Source organism: Megachile rotundata, chromosome 7 (assembly GCF_050947335.1).
Source record: "Megachile rotundata isolate GNS110a chromosome 7, iyMegRotu1, whole genome shotgun sequence".
In the NCBI taxonomy this organism is placed as follows: domain Eukaryota; kingdom Metazoa; phylum Arthropoda; class Insecta; order Hymenoptera; family Megachilidae; genus Megachile; species Megachile rotundata.
This window is the reverse complement of record NC_134989.1, coordinates 17,292,482-17,315,559: the sequence shown is the minus strand read 5'-3', so window position 1 is coordinate 17,315,559 and position 23,078 is coordinate 17,292,482. Positions and strand designations below refer to the sequence as shown.

General features: G+C 46.1%; 1 protein-coding gene across 28 annotated transcripts in view; it reads right to left on the bottom strand.

Annotated features, from left to right (window-relative positions):
* LOC100878007 (protein turtle) overlaps window positions 1-23,078 on the bottom strand; it is a 136,890-nt gene that overhangs the window by 59,233 nt on the left and 54,579 nt on the right. For 24 of the 28 annotated variants that reach the window (XR_013038725.1, XR_013038723.1, XR_013038722.1 and 21 more), the window contains exon 3: window positions 13,512-13,555. The exons of 3 other annotated variants lie outside the window; for them this stretch is intronic. The gene's annotated coding sequence lies outside the window, so the exon portion shown is untranslated. Of the gene's footprint in view, window positions 1-9,813; window positions 11,092-13,511; window positions 13,556-23,078 lie in introns of those variants that run through there. One more of the 28 variants, XM_076533489.1, reaches the window with a different exon arrangement.

The window sequence follows — 23,078 nt, the reverse complement described above, 5'->3', positions numbered from 1 at the left end:
TAATTATCCGCCGCTATTAATGCTCTCTAACAATGCGCTTAAATTGCGGGGCAAATAAAGTAGCACGAGAGAGCTCGTCGTAATTTCGCGCTTAATTAACGTTCCTCCTCCCTGGCACATATCTCCTCCGTCGTACTCTCTCCTTCCTGTCGATCTATCTTCCCTCGAGCCGTGAACCTAGCCTCGATCGTATATTTCGAGGTGAACACATCCACCGGCACGGTGGAAACAGTCATGACTACCACGGCACACAATAATATTGGATTATTAATCCTTTCGCTACGTCCGTTTCTGGCGAATAGCGAGTCTGCGCGTTTATTAACGCACGGATGTAAATGAAATTTGTAGCTGGAAATTCGTAGCGAAGATCGTTGATGATCTTCCACGATAATCGACTCCCTAACGTCCATTAACGGTCGTCCACGATTAAAGTATTAACACGGACATGTTAATTTTCGCAATGTCGGTTAGGTAGGTAACCTCGTCGATTTCAAGCGAACCGCAATTTCTGCGAAGCACCGAGAAGTACGCGGAGGAAAACGGAATAGGGAGGAACGACAAAATTTTCAGCCGACTCGAGCTTTTCTTTTGGACGTAGGAGGCTGCGAAGCGGGGCAACGAGACATCCGGTACGTTCCGATGGAAGCACAGGAAGAAAATTTAAGAGAAAGAGGAAAGGAAGAGCTAAAGAAGACGAAGCACAGGGAGGGTGAGAGGTTTCTATTGAGTCGGTCAGCAGCCCGCAGCTGCAATTGAATCGAACGTGCCATAGGGAAGTGCACTTAGCCGTCTCTCTTGTCTCGTCTCACTTTCGCTGTGTGCCGTCGACGACCGAACGACTTCTCGGAGGCGACGACCAATAACCGTAGCCGAAGCGACCAGCACCGAAAGGGAAATTGCCGTCGAGAGAATTTACTCTTCCCGTCGTATTTCTTCGCGCGCGAGAAACCAATATCGGCCCGTTTCCACTGGGTCAGCGGATCACAACCGGCTCTGGGTTACCTTCCCTAATCGACCTACAGCCGATTACTTTTCGAATCGGTTCCGCGAAAAATTCGATCACTTCTCATCATTTCCAACAGGCTGCTGCTGTTATCGATACCCGATGAAAATTTCATAGAGATTAGAAATCTTCTCAGAAGTCGTAAGTTTCATTAGCCACTTGCGGAAAGGAAAGTTTCGGCACAAAGTGAAGAATTTCAAATTTCAAATACGATACAACGATCGAGAAAAATTGGATCGTCAGAAATGGACTAGTCGCGGAACACATTTCAGCGAAGTATCCATCTGGGTTTCGTGGCGAACACGCGCAATTCGAATCCGCTTTACCTAACTAGGTTTTAACGTCGCGCCGTTAAGAGGATTGCTGTGTTCTTAAACGAAACGAGTCCGCTCGTCCAGAATCCATTTATACGATCGACTCGATCGATCGGAGAAAAGACGGATACACGAGAGCTCCACTCGGCGGGACACAAATATTTTAACGACCTTACGATCCAACTAGGAAATTCGAAGATTAAACGTTTCACGAGACCACGATCGTTCTGGACCCCTTGCCATCGCAGGCAACCGCTGACGTATCGAAACCGCCAACTCGCGATAACTCGTTAGGACGCTCGCGTACGGTCTCGACACCTGCACGTACCAAGTAACCGGCGTAAACCACCGAAACAAGGAAAGTCGTGCTTAAGCGACGTCTACGAGCTACCCAAAGCACGTGGTACGAAGTTGCGGCAAGTTTCGAGGAAGCACGCTTGCATAATTCGTCAACTCTTCCGTGCACAGAGAACGGGAGAAAGAAGGCTGGAAGAGACGAGGAGAAGAAAAGTCGTTCCAACGTTATCGAGTCGAAGAGAGAGACGGTGCGAAGGGATAAGCTCCGTCACGACGCTCGAGCGGTGAACAGGAGCCGACGCGACAGAGCAGCGCTGTATCTAAGCTACGTTGGATACGCGGACGCGTTTAAATTTCGTTTAAAGGGTCGTTAAAGCCGTATTAGACGCCAGCAGGGATCGCCCTGCAATCCGGTCCACTCGAAATGCTCCCGTAACTTTTGAATAATGGCCCCAACAAGAGCAGGATAACCTGCAGAAAATTTCGTTCTATTTTTTAGACAGACAGGCAGCGGTGATTCACCGGCTACGTTCGATCCATCTTTCCTTGCTTCTCCGAATTGCACAAAATTTTCGTATCTTGCACGTTTTACCCGTTTCGTTCTTGTTGCCGATAAATAAAAAAGAAAATTCATTCACTACGCGTTTACAAAAAAATGATGCTTGATGCAATATGCAAACGTAACGAACGAAACGAAAGAGCGATTGTTTCGAGAGAAGAGCGATCGCGTCGTTAGTCGTGACAAAATAAAATTCAGCGCAGACGACAGGAAAATATACGAGGCCATGGGAAAAATCAGCGTGGGCTATTCGTCAGGGTATTAAAAGGTTCGTAAAAGGGGACAAAAGAGAAATTGGTCGGACGATGGTCCGGCGTCAACGGCGATGAACAATCGCTACTGGCATTTCGATATTCCCGACTAAATTATATTGTCCCTTTGCTTGCAAGGGACATCATTCGGTTATCACGCGCATCGCGTTTAATGCAATTTTGATACGGTGTAGTAACTAGAAAAAATATTCGCCGCGTATGCTCTTTTGTATCGGCAATCGATTACGCCGAGAGTACGAAAACAGTCGTCGAGGTCGAAATTGAAAAATCTATTTGACGGTGCGGCTGAAAAACTACTGGTCCCTAAACAAAAGTACGATTGCCTATATTCCACTCGTGTAATCTGTTTCTTAACGATGCAGTTTTTCAACGACACATAAATCCTTGAACAGGAAAAATTTTCGCACGTAAATAGCAAGACGGTGTGGTAGGTAAGGTCAGTCGATTCGGACAAAGTTCTAAACATATCGGTATTTACGCCATGGCGATGCGTTAGCTGCCCTAGATCAGTTGTTTATTCTTTCACAGTCGAAAATGTCAGGGCTAGACCTTCGAAGCTCTTTGATTTTCACGGTAGAAACAAATCTGACGCGATTGAACGATACAGGTTAACGAAAAGTTCGTTAGAGACGAGGGGTTTGCCGTGAAAGCAGACTGACCGGGTTTAATTACGTTTCGCGTAGAAACACGGTTAACTGGACGACCAGGTCGGGTTTAATTACAACGTTTCGCGGCTCTAAAGCGTAAAGGCAACAGATGCCGATCGGCGCGAGGCGACTACGACACTGTAATCGAAGCTTCTATGAAAATCGATTTTCTATAAAACGACCCGATGTTCTCGCGCTACATTACTTCGGATAAACCTACGCACCTAAAGCGTTACGTGCTTTTTCGTGTAAGGATAAGGTGTCAACGAGGCGCCCGACATGTCAAATATCAAAGCTCCGTTCGTTCGTATAAATCGTGACGCGGTGTACGTATTGTTCGCGAGAATTATTAGAACTGATCCAAAACGCAAATTACGCGTCACTCGCCATCGACTGACTCGGGACCGCTAATTTCAGCTCGAGCAACGGAATAATCTCTAATGGGGTAATGGCATAACTCCACGCGCAGTAATGGAATAGTTCCGAGTCGGACATTGCAGTAACCCTAAACTTGGTAACGGTAAACCCTCAAGTCGGCCAATAGAATAACTCGGACAATGAGCTTGGCAATGGAATAATTTCGAGTCGGCCACTGGAGTAACCCTGAGCTTGGAAGCGGGATAACCCCGAGTCGAACGCCCTAAGCTCGGTAATAAAATAATGTAAAGTCGGGTAATAGAGTAACCCCGAATGCTTGGGTAGAATAATTCCAAGTCCGGCAACGGAGTAAGGCGAAACGAAGCAAGGAGAAAATTGCGAATCGAGCAACGGAATAATTGCTAAATAAAATAAATAAATTAGCTGGAAATAAAAATTCTTTGACAGACCCCGTACATCGAAAGAGTATCGAAACGGTCGATCGCGGAACACGCGGACGCGACTTCAATTTCCATCGTTCGGTTCGCAATTACCGCCGGTGTCCCTTTAATTGAGGCCCCAATAGCGTAAATTAAAATATTGCTCGATGCGAATGCGGCGTCATTATCGGCCGACCAGCGTCTCTCTTTCTCTTGTAATTAAAACGGTAAATTAACGTATGACCTGTGCCGGAAAAACGGGGATACGTTAACGTCGTTAGTGTGTCCGCTTGCGTTGTTTGCCGCGCTCGTTCACCATCGCGCCCCTCACCACGATTCGTCCCTGGCTTCCAATATTTTCCATCGACAGGATTTGAGGTTTCCTGACGAACGAAGCCAACTGTGGTGGACAGCTACGAAAGCAATTACATTCCATTCGTTCAGGAATAACGTTCTCCACGCTTAAATGCTATTGAATTGTTCGGAAAGTTCATTGTGGAATTTAATGATTCCGCGAGGTTAAGTCTTTATGTAATCAAACCTACCGAGATATTTGTAGTATTTTAGAAATTTCTTACGTTTACGCTTGAGTCCGAAAACGTTTACGAATAGAAATTAAGGGTTCCACGTTGAAACGATTATGTCGAGAACGCTACGAATTTCCCGAACAACCCAATATTTTATTGGTCGTACACACAACCTTCGCAACCTCCCCTACGTTCAATTACCACCATCTTACCGGGGGTATTTATCAAAGCTCGAGGTTGCATGCCAGTGCATGGAGGTCGAAACGGCACGTTACCCGAGGGCCGAAGAAAGACCTTCAACTTTCGACCTACGAAACTGACGAGAAAAAGGCATCGCGTGCAGGACGAATCAGCACGATCTCGCGGTAAACTTTCGATCGCGTCTTGTGTCGGCACTCGAAGGACAGATGTTGTCACGAGCCTTGTCCAAGTATACCAGAGATTAGGTGCAAAAAACTACGAATAAATTAGTCGTTACGTGACGAGACCATTAAGGAGGACAGCGTTCAAGGGGTCAGGTCACCTTTCAGGCCTAAAATGCATCCTATAACTTCCGCGCTTTCTTGCGGCGAAATTAGAAAATAAACGAATAATGCCTTTGAAGAACTTTATTGTCTTCTTGCAAGGACAGAAAGTTCTAGTCTCTTCCTAGATTATCTTTAGGGCTTCCAGATCCAAGGCTTCTCGGGGATCTTGTACGCCTTAGGCTCCTCTTAGATCCTGACGGAAGGTTCCAACATTTATCCGTAATCGAAGAAAGTTGCACTCGTGTACAAAGGATTAGTTAAGATTCGATTATATTAGGATGGGTCTCTTCCGTTTTCCGAAATACTTGTTTCAGTCTACCTCTTCTGGACTGGAATATTCATGAACCATCCGAACATATCGAATCAGATTCGATGCTATTTGCAATATACTTGGATTCCATTTCTAGTTTTCTTCTTCCAGGCCGGAAGCAGGAAATTGAACGACCATCTGTTCGATTCTCTCGCGTTGAATCGCGAGATGAGCGGATTAATAATAGGGAAGGATGGAAATGTCGTCGACGAATCGCGTAGAACAGTGGAAGAGAAATGAGAGAGCGGGTACGATTGCATGATTTACCGATTAATTTCCTCCAGTAGACCGTGTACTTGATGCCGGGACTCTATAAAAGGCAGTCGACAACAATGAGGCTGAAACTATGCCGGAAGAGCGATTAAATTTCTCTTAAAATCCTCGTTAACGGACATTGCGTCTGTCCGGGCTTTACTCGTCGATACGTTGAATCAATTGGTAAATGAAGTTCGATGGAAACACGGTTTTCCTTGCTCTACTTTCGTTCGAGGCTGGCAATAGCTTTCAGTAATGGAGATACGTAACCGCGAGATTCAAAGGTTACACGATTCTGTTGTGGCCCGTTGCACGGTTTTTTTGTCCATTCGATCGCGAACATTATTGGCACTACTAGAATTTCGCTGGAGAATCGTATCGCGTCAAGAGGAATCGATCTTTTTGTTACGGCACTGTTTGATTAACCCCCGAACTGCGAATGGCACGATAGTCGAACACGATCCGCTAGTACATCGTTTTCTCTTTCCGTACTTGTAAGCAAATTTTGTCTCTTCAAGATTTCACTTAATCTATTTATTCTGTTGTATTTATTTTCCTTTGTTCCGCTTTCACCCATTCCTTCGTTTCATCTCGGTGGTTACCGTTCGACGAAGAACGGATGACAAGTAAATTCATTATGTCACAAGTTTTTATTCAATTTTCTCCGTCGCGTTTACTCTGTTTTATCCCTGTTAATTTACGCCCCTTGATGCACGGCGAACATTCGGTGGCGAATACACTCACCCCCGATAGGAAAAAAAAAGGTTAAACGAGAATTACGTCAGCGAAAAAACAACGCGTTCACAGAACCCTCGTAAGCGCTACGCCGCTAGCAACAATACATTTTTCTCTTCGCCTTCGTTCAAAACCCCATCCTCTTGCGCCTCTGTAAACGTTTAGTTGCTCTGCAATTGCAGAGCGCGCAGAGGACACGGGAACCCCTTGAAAAACGGCGATGCGGTCTCGTTCTCGCAAAATGGGCTGGGTTTCATCCGCCCGAATGAAAGAATTAAAGCAGCATGTGTATATTTGAAGTACCGCGCACAAACTGAAAAATTCGATTGAAATCGTGATATTCGATACTCCTATTAATTCGTATCGATTATAACGTAGAAGAATTCAAGAACGTAGCATAAATGTAGGAGAATAAATGTGCAAAACTCCGAGAAATTATTCGTTTAAAATCCAGAGAGCGACGTCTGACCAAACACTGACTAATACTACTAGCTACCGCAGAATTTTCATCGCCGAGTTTCTTCTATAATATTTGGAAGATATTCGTATTAAAATTTGAACGACATAGCTATCGGTATCCGTTATTAAGGTATCTCAATAACCAAGTAAGTATGTACATATACTTTTTGCCCTAAATAATCGATTTTCAACAACGTCGTTCACGGCGGAAGGGTTAATTCTCCTCGAGCGTATCACACCCCGGGGATTCTTCATTTACAATTCGAATTAAAACGCCTCCGTACCGCACGTATGTATCAGATCGAGTACGAATTTTCGCGATATCGACGGAATTTTTCGTCCCTCTTCCAGGACAACCAAATCGTGCGCACACCCTCGATCGATCGAACAACGTTCGTTTCGAGTTAAATCGAGGTGCGAGTTGCAAACTTCCGCCCTCAAATTGCTTTTTTCTCAAATACACCTTCGCCCCTCTGTGCTCGAGTATATTTGTTCTAATTCATATCGCGAACCGGGATTGCAATTGTTAGGTCTGTAAATTATTTCCGAAGGGAGGTAAAAATTTATTGTCGGCGAAATAATTGCTAGAAAATTGGAGCAGGCTTACGGTTGAAATTTTATAAATTCATGAACAAATTGTTCCTCGATAACGGAGTATCGAAAATTGTTTATATACAAGGCTTTATTACAACATTCTGGTTATAGATACATTATATGTATCGAAAATCATCAAATTTCTATCGCTCGCGTCGAATCGACGCGCAAAATAGATAACTAAATACTGTACGCGCGTTTATCAAACCCAGGGTTATTTAGCCGGTACTGATTCGTCAAATTTACTCGGAAATTCTTGTTAGTCAAAATATTATCGAGTCTCGTTTCAAGTGTACGAACACCCGTACTACCTATACACCATCGGATTAACCTCTCGCGTAATTAAATTACACGGTTAAACGCGCGTCGATGTAAATTACGAAACGATAAAGTAATTGATTCGTCGAACTAGTTCTCGTACCACCGTGATTATAAATTTTCGACGTGTTAAAAGTACTAATCCGATAATGAATGAGAGTGCTCGGCCAGCAACTTTTAACGCGGAAACCTATCCACTTAGTGAATGTAATTTAACCTGCTATCAGAGCAACGACAGAAAATTATTCTATCTTTCGATCCTTATTATACGCAGATATGGACATTCGTCTCGTTAGGTTCTCGCAAACGATTCGCGCAATAATTTCGTTACCAATGGCCCTTAGCTGAATTGTAACGTTCGTATTTTTATGGCGTAATTAAATTAACGAACGACAGCGTACTCGATCGCGAGCACGAACGACTGGAAAATATTTTTATTAATTTACAATTTAACGAATCGAACGAGAATTTCTCTTTTCCGTTTGTACCGTCACTGGACGAATGTATGTCGTACATGCACGTACGTACGCGCGTTATTGCTCGTTGCTCCAACATCTTCCGATATAAAATGCATAAAACGGAAAACTGAATTAACGATGGAAGTACCGTTTTAGAAGCAAGTACATAAGCGACGTCGACGTCGTGCACGCGCGTACAGTTAGGTATCCTGAACGCAAATGCACGGTCCACGCGTAACAGCGTTCATAAATAACGGTGCACGGAGAAGTGTCGTCGGTACGCACAAATTGATCGAAATTGATAGTTGTAGAGTTTGTAAATTATATTCCACGGGTCTGGCGAGCGAGTTCTTCGCGCGATTGGCTACGAGCAACGAACCGTGAACGTGCCCTTCGTGCATTTCCTGGCTCGGATACATCAAAGGAGCTATGAAATCAAGCGTGTGCCCCGAGCTATTCCTGGAGATCGATTTCTGACGCGATCGATCGAGTTCAGTTCCAAGTTTCCGAAGCATTTTCACCGACGAGGATCCTGCTCGGCGTCTTTCATCGGATTCACCCTCGTCGAACGACGCTTCCACGAAACTTTTAATTACGGATTTATTAAGGACTCGCGGCGAAGACTAATGGAAACGCTCGATCGCTTTCCAGAATCTTTCCAAAGAGATCTATACCGCAACTCTGTATGTATCTTACTCGAACACCGATCAGAAAATTCACGGCTGACTTCAAAGTCTCTCCGATTTAACAAGATCATTGATTTTCGCAAAAAAAGATTCGTGGACGCGAATGAAATTTTTCGACGAAAAATCTAGTCGACGGAAACAGAGACAAAGTACTTAATCGATGACGAGTTGTAATTTTTCCATCAATTTTATCAAATACAGGTAAACAATCTTTTCGTTCCGTTCGGTTTGAAAATTGGCCATTGTTCGAGCGTAACCCGTTAGCTTGTTCGCGAAAATCGCGGTGCACGCGGTGTGTATCGAAGCGAGTCGATTTAAAACACCGCTAGCGTATAACCTAAACTCCGGCGCGGTGTATAGAAAATTGGTCGAGGATCGATACCCACCGCCAATTAACACGGTGCAGACACCTACACGGTAAAAAAAAAACTCGCAGTTCGCGCAATTAACGTAGCTCGAAGTCACCCGTTCCTCCTCGACGTATCGGGACGCCACCCTCTTCTACCCCAATTGCTGCGTGCCACCGGTGCTCGCGCGATTTCTCGACGGCAATTAATTCTGCTCGAAACGAGACAAGATACGGTACCGTTTTTTTCTTTCCCTTTCCGCTGACTGCCCGTTTAAGCGGCAAAGCTCGAGAAACGAAAACGAACGCGCGATTTCGAACTAATCGCGATACGATCGCGAGGATCCATCGGTTAAACACCGGAAGCGTTCTCGGATCGTTGCGCTGCCCTTAACCCACCCTTCGCGCCGAACCTAACCTGCGCGACGCGAGTGCAACTTGCAACCAGCATGGAACGAGGCCATGTGCGCTATTAAATCCAGCAAGATGGAAGGAGGAAGCGGGGGATGGAGGACAAAGACACGACACAACGGGAAACAGGGTTCGCGGGAGGAACAACCGTGACACAGAAACGATACAACGTTCAGGAATCGACGCGTATTCTCTCCGTTACGGCGGATCACTCGTTGCACGCTTTCCTGGAGGCGAGGCTGGAAAGTAGGGAGGATACGTCGAGATAGAGCGAACAGCTGCGAAGGTAGAAGCTTACCAGGAGAGAGAGCCCGGTAAATCTGTATCCTGAGTTCCTTCTCTGGCCGGGGTGTGGTTCCTTCGCGTACGGGCGGGGCCAGGATCACCCCACGGGATTAAGGACTTTGGACTTGGCTGAATTCGGGAAAGTCGTCTTTCTATCCGTCTGCCAGCTACTCGAGATTCGCGTAAGCGCGTGTATGCGTGGAAACGGTCCGTTTGTTTTCGGGCACGCTTCGAGGCGGACGACGATTAAACGGTACGCGAGAAGCAGGATCCGAAGAAAGGGCGGGAGGAATCGGCGTAAGGAAAAAAGGAGGACGGAGAAGAACGCGTGCACGCAAACGCGCGTGTTCCAGGCGTGTACGTACGAGTAACTCGTGCACGTGTATGTCCGTGTGCGTCAGTCCACGAGCAGTCGATGTCGCTGGCTATGTTGGAGGTCAGGGAGCGAAAACGGGATTCAAGGTTCTTCTGGACGAAACGGAACAGGACGAGGGGGATCGGCCTAGACGAGCTCCTGCCTTCGCTAGGACATTGTTAACCCCGAGCGTTCGTCGTCCTCGAGAGATCGACTCGCGGCGGCCACCTCCGTCTTGTTTTCCACGATCTCGACGACAGCCTGGTCGGATCTCGCGAAACTCCGTAGGTTCTTCTCCTCTCGGTTCGCACTATTCGTCCTCGTTCTCTGGTTTCTCCTCAGTCACGTGACGCATCGCGCCGCGACATCGTGCGTGCTACCACCCAACGAACTGATCGCGACACGATTTCGCGTGCACCATCGATTCACCCTCGCGTCTCGCGAATTCGCTCTTCCTCGATCACCGTGCGTTCGAGCCAATCGACCTTCGTCGCAGCGAGTTTCGAGGTCGATACGATTTCGTTCTAGCAGCACCGACACCGATAACCACCCGTGGACGACGTATTACTCGAACGTGGCCACCACAGTTCACGGCACCGTCCGACAACCCGTTCCAGTTCGTCTCTGGTCGTTCCAACGTTGGAACAACGTCCAAGTCGAGCGGACACGCGAAACACGGTTCCTGCTCCTCTCGAGAGAGCCGCGAAGCCACGACTGCGACGCGACGTACGGGCTACGAGAGTCGCTCGCGCCGGATGATCGCGCGCACCCACGGCTATGCGGTTCCGCGGACTTTTCCGCGTCCGTTTTCTCCGCCGGTCGAATCCTCGAGCACTCCGCGATCCTTCGCGAGCCGACGATCGCGATTAATTTCCCTGGGAAAGTCGCGAACAACGCGTCACGCGCCGCAAGGAAGTAGTTTCAGCTACCGCTTGACTGGCGGTGGTGCGCGCCGCCATGACAGTGCTGGCTCCTCCGCTCGCATCCCCCACCGAACGACCCCCACCGTCTCTCTCTCAACCCCTCTTCTCCCGGCGAACGTCCCCTCGACACCCCGCCAGGACAACTTTCCACCTTCTGCTCGTCCACGGATACCTTCCCTCCGCTCTGCCTGCTCGTTCACCCTCGCCGACAACCCCCTGACGTCCCTCGCCCTGGCTGCCGCTGCCTCGGCCCCACCAACGCAATATTGATCGGGCGGAAGGGCGGCATCCAAGCTCGTAACGACTTCCAAAGGTGCCCTGCTCGTGTCCCTCGTGTCATCTGCCTTTTTCCTTCTCCGACTGTCGCTCTCCGCGTTTCGTTTTCTCCCTTTCCCCCTTTTCGCCTAACAGATTTCTCGCGTTCGCCTCGCGAAACGGATTCTTCCGAGACGTATTCGTTCCGCTCCCACTTTTTTCCGCGGTGCCCGAGATATTTCGCGCAGGATCGCTTTAATTCCTCTTAGGGAACACGTGGTACGCGTACAATTATCCCGTCGATGTAGGTTCGCCGTTCGAGTTTGGCAAGTACCTTCGAAAATTCTGCAAACGGATTTGTAATTCGATTTGTGTGACTTTCAAAGTTGGCGCCTTTTGCGAGCTACGGTGTTCCGAGAGATTAAATATTTAAGCGACATCGTTGGACCAACGTCGGTTGAACAACTCCCGGCGACCGACTTCCGTGAAAGGCACGCAAAGTCCGAGAGCGAAAGCCTGGACCAAGCACCGCGTTAAATTTAATTAAGTACGCGCAAGTTACCGCGCGGGCGAAAACTAGGAAGTGCTCCGCTGTTAATTTATTCATTTTCTCCGTGGCGGTATATCGTTTCACAGATGTTCGAACAAACGTATTCTACCTGGGTCAGGTTGTCCGTTCCAAAAATCTGTACGTTTCTTAAACGGAACGGTTGCTCCCCTATTTTTTATACTTTTGCCGAAAATATCGACTTTCGCGATCTCGAGCTTTGTCGTGCCATTGTTTTCCCGCAGGCGAAGATACCAGCGTCAGCTAAAATTAATCTGCTGTCAGAAGATCCGTTCTTGGAGCAATTAATTTTTAGCGGAAATAGAAGGCAATAATTACGATTTATCGCTCGCGATTCGAGTCGTCGGGAGCAAGAAACGGCGACGCTTGCAAAAATAGCTATGGGACCTCGTTTATTATTACGTTGCATATCGAAACGTCGTAAAATAGAGTTCGCCTCGTGTCAATTTAAAACTTAAAATTAGATCCTCTAATGGATTTCGTGACGTTCGTGGAAGAGCGTTTTTCCCGATTTAAAGCGATACGGTGTTAATTCGAAAAATTTCGTTTAAAAAGAGACGAAAATAAAATCCGTGATTTAGAAATATTTTTGTAATCTTTCGCGAGCAAACCCGTGACCTCGCAATTAACATAAACCTATGCATGTATGCATGCCAGCATACGGGCATTAATAATTCAACCGCGTGATTCTTCAGCGGATCAAAGGGACCGCTGAAATTTCACGGGTCATCGTACCGGAAGCGTTAACGAACGCGTCTATCGCATTCGTCCGTTTCGCCGGCTGTCTAGATGTTGCTTCCATAAACTTTTCTCGCGATATTCATCGCGGAAAACACAGGCCATAGACGTTGCTTCAGAATCGGCGAAGAATGGAAAAGTTTTCGGTAGGTCGAGAAAATTTCCCGCCTCGTTGCCTTCTCCGTTATCTAGCTAAGACTTTGTGCTTCGCTCAGCATGCTGCTTGGAACGCGCGAACGAAACTTCTCGATTATCCTGAGACGCTGCGTTTCCATGGACTTTCCAAGGTTGGATCGAAACTTCAACTGGATCGAGAACTTTTCCGGAAGAACGGTTCGATGCGTCGCGAGAAAAAAGAAGAAGACAAATGCAACGACGACGCGCGCCTCGCGTAATGGATAATAACGAGACAGAGCAAGGGGTTCGAGAGTAGCTTTTGACACCTGATCCCCCTTTGCCTGGTCAGACACAATGCGAGCCGTTAACCGGGCGTCGTTCGACCCTCTAGACCCACGTAAGCTTTTGTCCGGATCGCGATGAAACGAGTGCTCCGCAACCCCTAAATAACGTTCAACGCGTTGCTTACGTTCAAGTTCAATGTTCCAGACACGTTTCTCGCTCTCGCAAATACGTTCGACCAATTTATCTTGGGAGCAACCAGCCAGGAGGATGATGTATCGCTCAAAGTATACGATTCCTCGAAACGGACGAACAGTATTTGTTCAGGGATCGCGAGAATTATTCGAGCGGTGCCGACAGAAATGAATAGCCAAGATACGGATAATTAAAAGTATGAACTCTTTCTCGAGAAGCAGACAAGAGCGAAGAATCGCGTGCGAAGGGCGGCGACGCGATTATTAAAGAGAACTTACCCCGCGAGTGTGCTCCTACCGGATCCAGAGGGATGCCTTGAGATCTGAAAGAAGAAGAAACAACAGTTAGTTTCGGCAGGGATAGCTGAACCCCGTAGCTGGAACTTTTGCAATTTACAGCCGAGGAAAATTCCCGCAAGAGCGATCGCGTGACCGAAAGCAGGCGGTTCGAAGCGGAAGGTCGGGGGACAGCGAGAGGGTATCGAACACGGGAATGTTACGCGTTTTTCCAGGGGTGTAAATGAGAAAAGAGAAAGAGAGAACCGAGTGGCCGGCGACGGACAAAAGAGAAAACCTCGAAAGTCCAGCGGCAAAGTCTCTCGGTCCCAGAAGACTTCGGAAATCCTATTGTATCCGAGTTTAATCGACGAGTGACAGCGTCCACGACGTTCAACCACAATCAGACGGAGATAATAGGGGTTGAGCGGAAGGCCATCGAACGATCTCTAATCGACGTCGCGAGATAAGCACGGGGACAACTTCTTGTAACGATTTCGACTCGTTCGTGACCATCGACGTCGTACCGATGATCCGTCGTCTGGACGTAATCTGTCTCTTGCTACCTCGATACTACTTTCCGCACTCGCCGTCAACGAGACACATTCCCGACACGTTTCAACCACCGTTTCTGGAAGCAAGGAATACCGTCTAACGATATTCGGTAATATAAGAAAATTGGATCTCGAATAAACGAAATTGTAGCCGCAAGTGTCTAGTTATAATACTAAAAGCATCGGGAACAAAAAGGAATGCGGTAAAAGCACAAACGACCGTGAATTACGTCAAATTGGAATGACGAGGGAGAGCGGCACCGTTGTAAAGCATTAAAACAAATGTCACTCGCAGAGGATAAAACAACAACAACGACAAAATAACGTTGAGAGAGAAAAAACGTTTCCCTTTTATTATTTCGAAATAGTAGCTCACAGAGATCGAGCATTGTTACTCGCGTCGCCGTAGTTTATCCGCTCGAATTCGTCCGTTGCGTTTTCTAGGAAATTGGGTTGGTCGACATTAATGCGATGTTCGCGGCTCAACCAGCCGGCAGTTCCGTCGCAGAAACGCGTTTCCGGCTACGACAACCAGCCATAAATTGCTAAATACCCGCACTTTAAACGAACCACCCAGTTGGACACGGCGTGAACCGACTGCATCTCCTTTCGGATACAGGGTCATTTTGATTCCCGAGGTATCTTGTATATTCATGAACAAATCGTTTCGACGTTGCTTATTTATAGCGAAACGTGCCACTCTGATATCGTCGAGCAAAGCACGCTTATACAGATAACAATGTTCGTTGCATAGCGAACTTTGAATCGTTTGTTGAAAAGTAAGCGGACACTTTAAGAAACAGCCACTTCGACAGGACGACATCGTCGTGGTCAAAGTGGCCCTGTATCCGTCGATCGAAAGGTTAAAAACCAGGGAAAAGTTGTTCTGGCATCGGATAAAGGAACAAAAGTCGAAGAATCGATCGAAGATCGAAGGCGGTACAGGACGATCAAGCTGTAAAGCAGAAAATTTTAAAAATAAATATGTATTTGCGTGGAAAGACGCTGGGTTATATATACGCGCGTGGATCGATAGTTTTGCAGAGTTTAATATAAATGTCATGCCAGTATTTTCTACTCACGCGAGTGGGACAGAGACGGCGAGAGGAGACTGTCGGTGAGACGAAGAGGAAGAAAAAGCAAAAGAGAGAGAGAGTCCTCGACCTCCCTTAGGAACGAGCACGGCAAAGCACGGTACACACTATCGTTCACCGAATAAATACAACTTCGCCGATATCCGCCAATAAAATACGACGTACCATAAATCTACATAAAGCTGTAATGATCGAGAACCGGACGGGGGTAACGGGATCTAAATCGAGCGTTGTATTAAACTTTAAACGAACGTCCTTCGAATTGCCATCGTTTCGGCATTAAACAAGCATCCGGAGTAATTTAACGAGAAACGATTCTTGACGATCATCGATCCGCTCGCTAATCCAGACTTCGTTAAAAATAAACAGATTTCTCAAGATCCATCCCTCACGGTGTTATCCATCGACTTATTCGAAATCACGTTTTATGCTTTATCGACTCGACTATATCCATCGTTCGTGCAATTTATGAAGAATTATGCTTACGGTGCAAGGTACCAAATAAAAAGCTCCATTAACTAAACACGGAATATCGTGAAGCGTTAACTTTTACCTTTCCTCTCTCCCATGAAACGTTAGGTAAAGGTACGTTTGGGAGACAGGAACGTAACGTTCCCTCGAAGGAGCACGAAAGATCTGGAAAACTGCGGCTCGAAATCTAATCGTCCGCTCGTTGGTCTCGTGAAAAGTGTCTCCAAAGAGCGAGTACAGTCGTACTCGTAGAACGTGACACGCCAGAAAATCTACCCGAGTCCAGTTTCAATTTAATTGTTCCCTGCCGTACAAGCTTCTACGATTGCCTGCTACTACCATTAGAAACGAGCATTTAATTGTCGGATACCAACAGGGACACGAGCTCTCTGCCAACAAACTAGGGAATGAAAAATAATATTTGGAAAAATTGCTACGGCTACGTAACACTTTTGGGAAGCATGCATGTTATATACGTATATATGTAGGTCTCTCGTTATATAATCACCGATGGGCAGCAACGAAAAATTGTTGAAATTACCAATAGATATATCGAGTTGACCGAAAGGTTAACCGGTTCAATATTGTGGCGGTTTTGCGGAATCGCGTATACAGTTGGATGCGTGGAGCTACAACGCGTAGCGATTGCAGCGCGCGGCGATTACAACGCGCAGGGATTACAGAGTGCAGGTGTTATATCACGTAACATTCGAGACTCGTAACGATTATAACGCTTAACGATACAATTTGTAACGTTTATAACGCATGGGAATTACAACGTGCAGCATTATAGGGTGTAACGATTACAGCGCGTAGCAGCTGCAACGCAACAGCACGTACCAATCTAGCGTTCAACAGAGGATTTGCAATGGCATTCTACGGTCTTCGTGAATTCCTGTGCTTACGACGTGGAAATCCATGTAAAGCGATACAACGAGAATTTAGCGTATTCGAGTCTCAACGGACAGACTCAACAGCGGACGCTGGATCGCCTTCAATTTTGAGAAGATATTAATCTTGCGGTAACAATAACGAGCCGGCTTCGGCATCGGGAAGGTTCTTTACCTTTGGTACAAAGATAGGAATGATCGAGACTCTAATTTTACTCGAAGATCATAGGCGAAGGCGAACGAACGTAGACGAAATGGTAACCCTTCGGGCTGGCTCGACGTCGGTTCTAATTTTAGCGAAATCTATCCGGCGATATTAGTCCCAGCCTGTGCGGAACTCTTACGTGTGAACGCACACAGTGACTCGCTGGAATATACGTCGGTTGCAACGTACGTTGGTAAGGGTGAGAACGCATAGTCACCGTAGGTTAGCCAGCTTTGGAATAATTCCATCTCTATTTGCCTTCTGGCGAAATACACGTCGGTCATCTAATAATGCACGCAAAGGTGCACGCGTACGTGCAGCACATGACAGACAGCGCGCGAGCTCTTGTATGCGAGGAACCGTGTACGAGCATCGAATCGCTCGCCAGGAAATCGATGTCCCCTCTGAACGGTACCACCTACGTACCAACCACTGTAGACTAATCTAAACGGTGTACCGTTAGAAATAGGTATCAGGTGTACCGATAAATAATCTACTCCCGTTTCGACAAATTTGCCATCGGCTTCTGACGAAATCAACTTCCTGTCAGTGAACGCTGTGAAATTACAATTATCGTGTCGGAGTAGCTACGAAAACCGGAGCTGCGCCTTAACTCTCGACGATCCAGTAACGTAACCGACAAACAAGTGAATATCAGCGTGGATTCGGGTACAACGAGATAACAAACTCTGGGAAATCTTGTTCGAGGCACGGCTGCGAAGTTCGCAACGTAGAACCGGCGAATTTTTTGGAGGTAACGCGGAACGTTTGATGGAAAACCGAGCGAGAAACTCGGATCCGCTCGGTCTCGTAAATAGAAATATGCAAATCCTTCGGGTAACCTTGTTCGCTTTCCTGCTCGAGTTCGAAGGCAAACCACGAACGCCCGGAGAGTCAGTCGACTGTGGGACGAGGGAGCAGCTTGCCAAAATATTGTTTCGCTTCTTGCCCCTGGGGAGTTCGCCGAGAAGATTATTCGCGACGCGGTACACGCGAACCGCGAAACCAGAACAGTAGTCTTCGTCGAGCCAATCCTACGCTCCTGAATCGAACAATCGGTTGAATCTAAATTTATTCTCCGCGCGCAAACCCCGTGTCTCTGATAATTTTGTTTACCCGATTCGTCTTTGGTCGTGCACCGTTTTCGCGATGATATTTCTATGTTCGTCCGAGGGGAATGCTCTCCTCCTTCTCCGCTTGGAAATCGCGGTAACACGGTCAACTATTAGACGTTATTGTTCAACTTGGATAGACACTAGGTTGAACGTGAAACACTGACAAAATTGAAAAAATAGAGCAAAGAGAAAAAGCTTCTTCGGCCAAGGAACTGCAAGAAGATATCATATGGGAGACTAATGTTTCCCCAATTTTTGTATTCCTTATCTTACGAGAAAAAGTAATAAAATAATCAGGGTGTTTAACATTAATTTTTCGTGACAGACATACTCTTGTATCTTGCTAATGAATAAAAGACACGTGTGCGTCTCGCTGCACGACTCGCGCGCGACTGACACTACTACAGTCACTGCGCATCCTCGACGCGCAATTCAGTGGAACAACCACGCAACTGCGCTGACGCAGTGACGACGACGCGTATATGCTCATACATTTACGTTACACGAATTATTCGCAAATTAATAAATACCTGACGTACCGCATTGTTTACTGGACTTCATTTCCCCGAGATTCTGATTTAACATGATCTAAACATTCGCGTCACAAAAATAATTCAGATTGTTTCTAATTGTTTCAATGTTATAAAGGTCATAAATTAAATTAAATTCCAGCAATCGACTTTCGATGAACTTCGTTACATTTTATACAAAAGCTGGCTTCTGCGTGCAGTTATATTATTTCCACCGCTTTTTGAGGTCAATTCTTTATTTTTCAATATACACAGTGCATTTTTGCGCTGCTTTTTTTTACCGCGAATTTTTCGTCGACGTATCCATTGTGTCCAAACAAAATCGAGTGGGTTTCGAGGTCGTTTAATTAACTCGGTGATCCAGCTCACTAACGTTTCCAGATTTTACGAATGTAATGGACATGAAACGTTACAATGTTTTTGTATCGTGCTTTTTGAAACGCTTGAAACGAGAACACTGTCTATGCTTTCTCACATTTTCGGATAATCGCCGATAAAAGAGATCGGTGCTATCTTGTCGGACGAGCTAATAGAATTTTAGTCACGATATTTGAAAATAAAATCTATTTAAAGAAAAAGAAAGTCTATTTAGCGAGGAACGCGAGCCAGTCGCGTGGCATGCCGTCACGTAGGAAGAAAGACGAGATGGTTGGAACGACCTCTGTGTGATTGCTGATCGAATTACCGTCGGCCCGACGACCGCCAAAGGATTCTTCGGATTCCGTAAGACCGGAAATTTAATTTCGAAGCTCGCCACAAAGGACTACTGGCCAATAGGATTAACGAATTCGACGAAGCACTTCTCTTCCGTCGATTCTTTTTGTTTTCTCCGTCGACTTTTACGTCCCCTGTGCTCGATCGTCCGCGTTACGTCGCGATTGGTCCATTTTTTCAACCATCGTCGAAGGCAAACGCGAAAAATACTTGTCGAACACTCGGAAAGTTTGCGCTCTCTTTCTTCTTAGTTATGTACCGGTGTCGTCATTTATCATTGTCCTTGAGTCCGACTTTTTATCGGCCATCTTCGTCCTACTCGATTCTTGTTAAAATAGGCTAGTTCTTCCTCTGGAAAATAAACATGCTCGACTCTGATCGATAACGAGGTCAAACAATCGACTTTAACGCGAGCCATTCTTTTCATCCGTAGGCTACCGAGATTTTAAACGATTATTAATCGTAAAAAGATGTTAAAACGTTACTATCAAAGACCAATTCAGACGAATTTTCTCAATATTTTGTAGAATTTCGATCGGGTGCTCGAATTTTTCTACATGCAAATACCGTTGTACGCGTGTCCCTTATAATCCACTTTCCAACCGATTAACTCGCAGCCAGGATAACGAGCTTTATTAACCAGCCTAATGAAATCCAAAGTTATCGAACAGGAGTTGGGGAGTCTGGAACAAGCCCGTAACTGGAAGGACCGGACATAACTAGACGCGATATCCGCGACTCTCGGAGTTGCTCTGCAATTCGATTCGAAAGGGGCTTCGTTGGTGATCCATGCTTCGCGTGGAGACCGAGTTAGTGGCACGGCTTCGGCTTCGGTGAACGGAAGAAGAAGAGGGTGGGGAAGCACAGAAAAGGAGGGAGGAAGAGCAACTACGAACTAGCTCGACCACGAGTTTCCCTCTAACTCCCAGAAATTCCGCGGTATTAATTTATCTTCGTACCTTTAGTTTCCCGTATACCCCTGGTTGGCTTGCCTTCTTCCATCGATCAATGTGTCGAGCGTATGATGCGCGTTCTAAGTACTTCATCCCCCGTTTCTACCATCGTATATAGCAATGTTTTGCATGTAAAAGCTTACGGTGTACATGGAGTGTCGCGGACACGAGCTTCCCGTTCAAGCAACTTCATTTTTAGCTTTTAGTCGCATTAAAATCACGACATTCTGGATTTATCGTTTCATTCAGAGTGATCATTTTGGCTAAATGCAAATGTTATCTTTCGCAGCGGACCATAGAAGTAATGAGAAATGCAAGCAACATCAACGGAAATACGGGTTAACTCGTCAATCCTATTCCGATCGCCGTCCTCCCGGTTTTTAATTGATCAACTGAGCAATTGAAAACATCAGTCAATTGCTCAATGATCCGGAACACGAACACGGCCACTATATAAAGCTTTATCAGGGCCTTGATAAAGCTGGCTGCAATGCTGGCGAAACGTTGGGAATATTTTTCTGTTGAATACAGCTCACGCCCAATAGTCTCGAACGGTATTAACTGTAAAAAATCGGGCATAGAGAACCCAGAATTGTATTTGAAAAACTGCGTTCCGATTTTAATACCGAAACGTATCTATACCACTTTCTGGTTAGAGCTTTAAATAAAACGAAGCACTCTTCGAAACCATTGATTGCAAAAAAAATAACAGGGATGATAAAATAATCCGATACTTTTTAAATTCAACAGATATTTAAATCAGAGCTGTATAAATGACCTGTACGTAAAAGAGAGTGTAAAGCGTTAATACGGTGTAACGCGTAACAGACGAGGAAAAGATTCCTCTGGTTAAAATGAAATTCTCTTCAACGATTCGAAGAAGATGACAAGACAAACGCCAGTCCAAGGAATCCCTCGAACGCATCGCGGTGCCATAATTTTCGCGCGTCCCGAGTCGGTGCATTTCTCTTTATGCTCTTCCCTTTTGCGTTCCACCACATAAGTTACAGCTTTTCACCTAGGCCAGCGGCGGCAGTAAATATTCCTTTGCAACCAATTTCCATTTGCGAGTCGAGTCTAGTAGTACAGTCGAGTCGAGTCGAGTCTACCCGCTCTTCGCGTCGCCAACCACCACCCCAGCCATCCGCGTGCTCAACCACCAAGAGCTTTTCTTCTCTTTCCCTTTTTCCTTCCTTTTTTTTCTTTAAGTAAACCCACGGCGGCGCGTTTCCTCTCGCGACCGCGACAGACCGGGGTGAAAGTGAGAATTAAAAAGGTTCAGAGGGGTCCGAGCTTTTAGCAAGGCGCACAGGAAACGAGTGTTTACTCGAGAAACGTGTCGCGAACCGCTGGATAATGGACGCAACGCGTCGAGCATATTAATCGCGACGCTCGGTCTTGACTTTCCTTCCTGATTTCCGGACCAAGCGATTCTGGCACCCAGTCTTTTTGACGGAACGTCTCTGAACACCGACAACGACTGTAAACGATCATCTCCTGCCACAGAGACATAAACTTTACGTATGCTTCCAAACCGCAGAGAACCGAGCGTTTACATTTAATGTACAGTGTTTACAATTTCATTCATTAACCGTCCACCGCACTCGTGATCTAACAAAGACAATACAGATTGTGTTTGTTAGAACGAACATTGTTGCCTAAGTAAAATTTATCAAAGAGAATCCTGGGCGATTCTGTAGAGTAGCGAGGAGAGGAACTAATTTCACGCTATCTTTCGGAACGAGTTACTCGCACACGAATGAATTACCAGTAGAAGAGTAGCTCGGAAAAACGTTGTCTCTGTTCCCGTAATACGAGCGTTGCACGGCACGCGCGTAAATCTCGCGTAACGGGAGCAGCGACGCGAAGATTCGCCGACAGAAATTGGCCAGATGCGAGGTTGGGGGTTGAAATGATGAATTTACCGCGCGAGACGGCTGGCTGTAACTTATGCAGCAGACACAGAAGAAACGCAAATAGACAATGTTGGAATCGAAACGAGAGAATAATTCTCTCTGACCGTGTGAAAAATCGCGTTTCGATAGACACCGTGCCAGGAGGTGCGAGCTGAAAAATACGAAGATAAGCATCGCCGAGCGAAACGACGTATGGTAAAAAATGGCTAATTTCGAATCTTCCAATAATCTCAACGTTCTTTTTAGTTTGTGCGTTTATAAATTTCTAAGAGTACACGATATTCGCATTAATTGGAGACACTTAAAAAAATAAGTGCATTTTGCCGAAGAAAGTGGTTGCTGCGTTTGACTGCAAGCTCAAGGTTCAGATATCTCGAGTTTCCAATACGCAAGATATTCCTTTTTATCGGGGTAGACAAACTTAAGAAGTAAAGTCTACCGAAGGAGGCGATTACGGACGGAGGCAAATGAAATTTTAATTTTCTAGTATTTTACGAATTCGAAGTTCAGCTTTGAAGTAAGAATTCGATAACTTTGAAACTGCTAACGGTGTCCTATTTTTCATCGCGTCTATTTTTATTGGCACTCGCAAACTTAAAAACGTGTACGTTCTATCGAAAGGAACGATCAGCGCCAGATCAAGGTAAATGAAATTTTAATTTTACAGTATTCTGCAAATTGCGAGTTTGAAAGTTCGAAACAAGCGGAGTACGGTAAAAGTTCGTAAGTTGACCGGTGCTCCGTTTAGCGTTTCAACGGCTGGTTTAATTGTCTTTTCGAAGAGGCAAAGGCAAACCGTGATTCGGTAAACGAAGGGTTCAAACGTCCTTCCGCCGACAATAATTTTCTTTCTCGCAACAATTTCCGTTCCACGGTAAATACTTTAATCCTTTCTCCGCGCGAAAAATGGGCTAGTGGATTTGTATACGTCACCTTTCGAGCGGAACGAGTCGGAGAAAAATTTCCATGCAAATGTACCCTTTTACCGCGTCGCGGAATGGTAAATGAATACTGGATGGAAAAACGCGAAGGGTGGCTCTCGTCTACTCGTTCCTCTCTTCCCTCTTCCTCCTTCTCTTTCACGCGCCTAACGCAGCGTCGACTTGCGAGCTGAAATTTCCCAGCGAT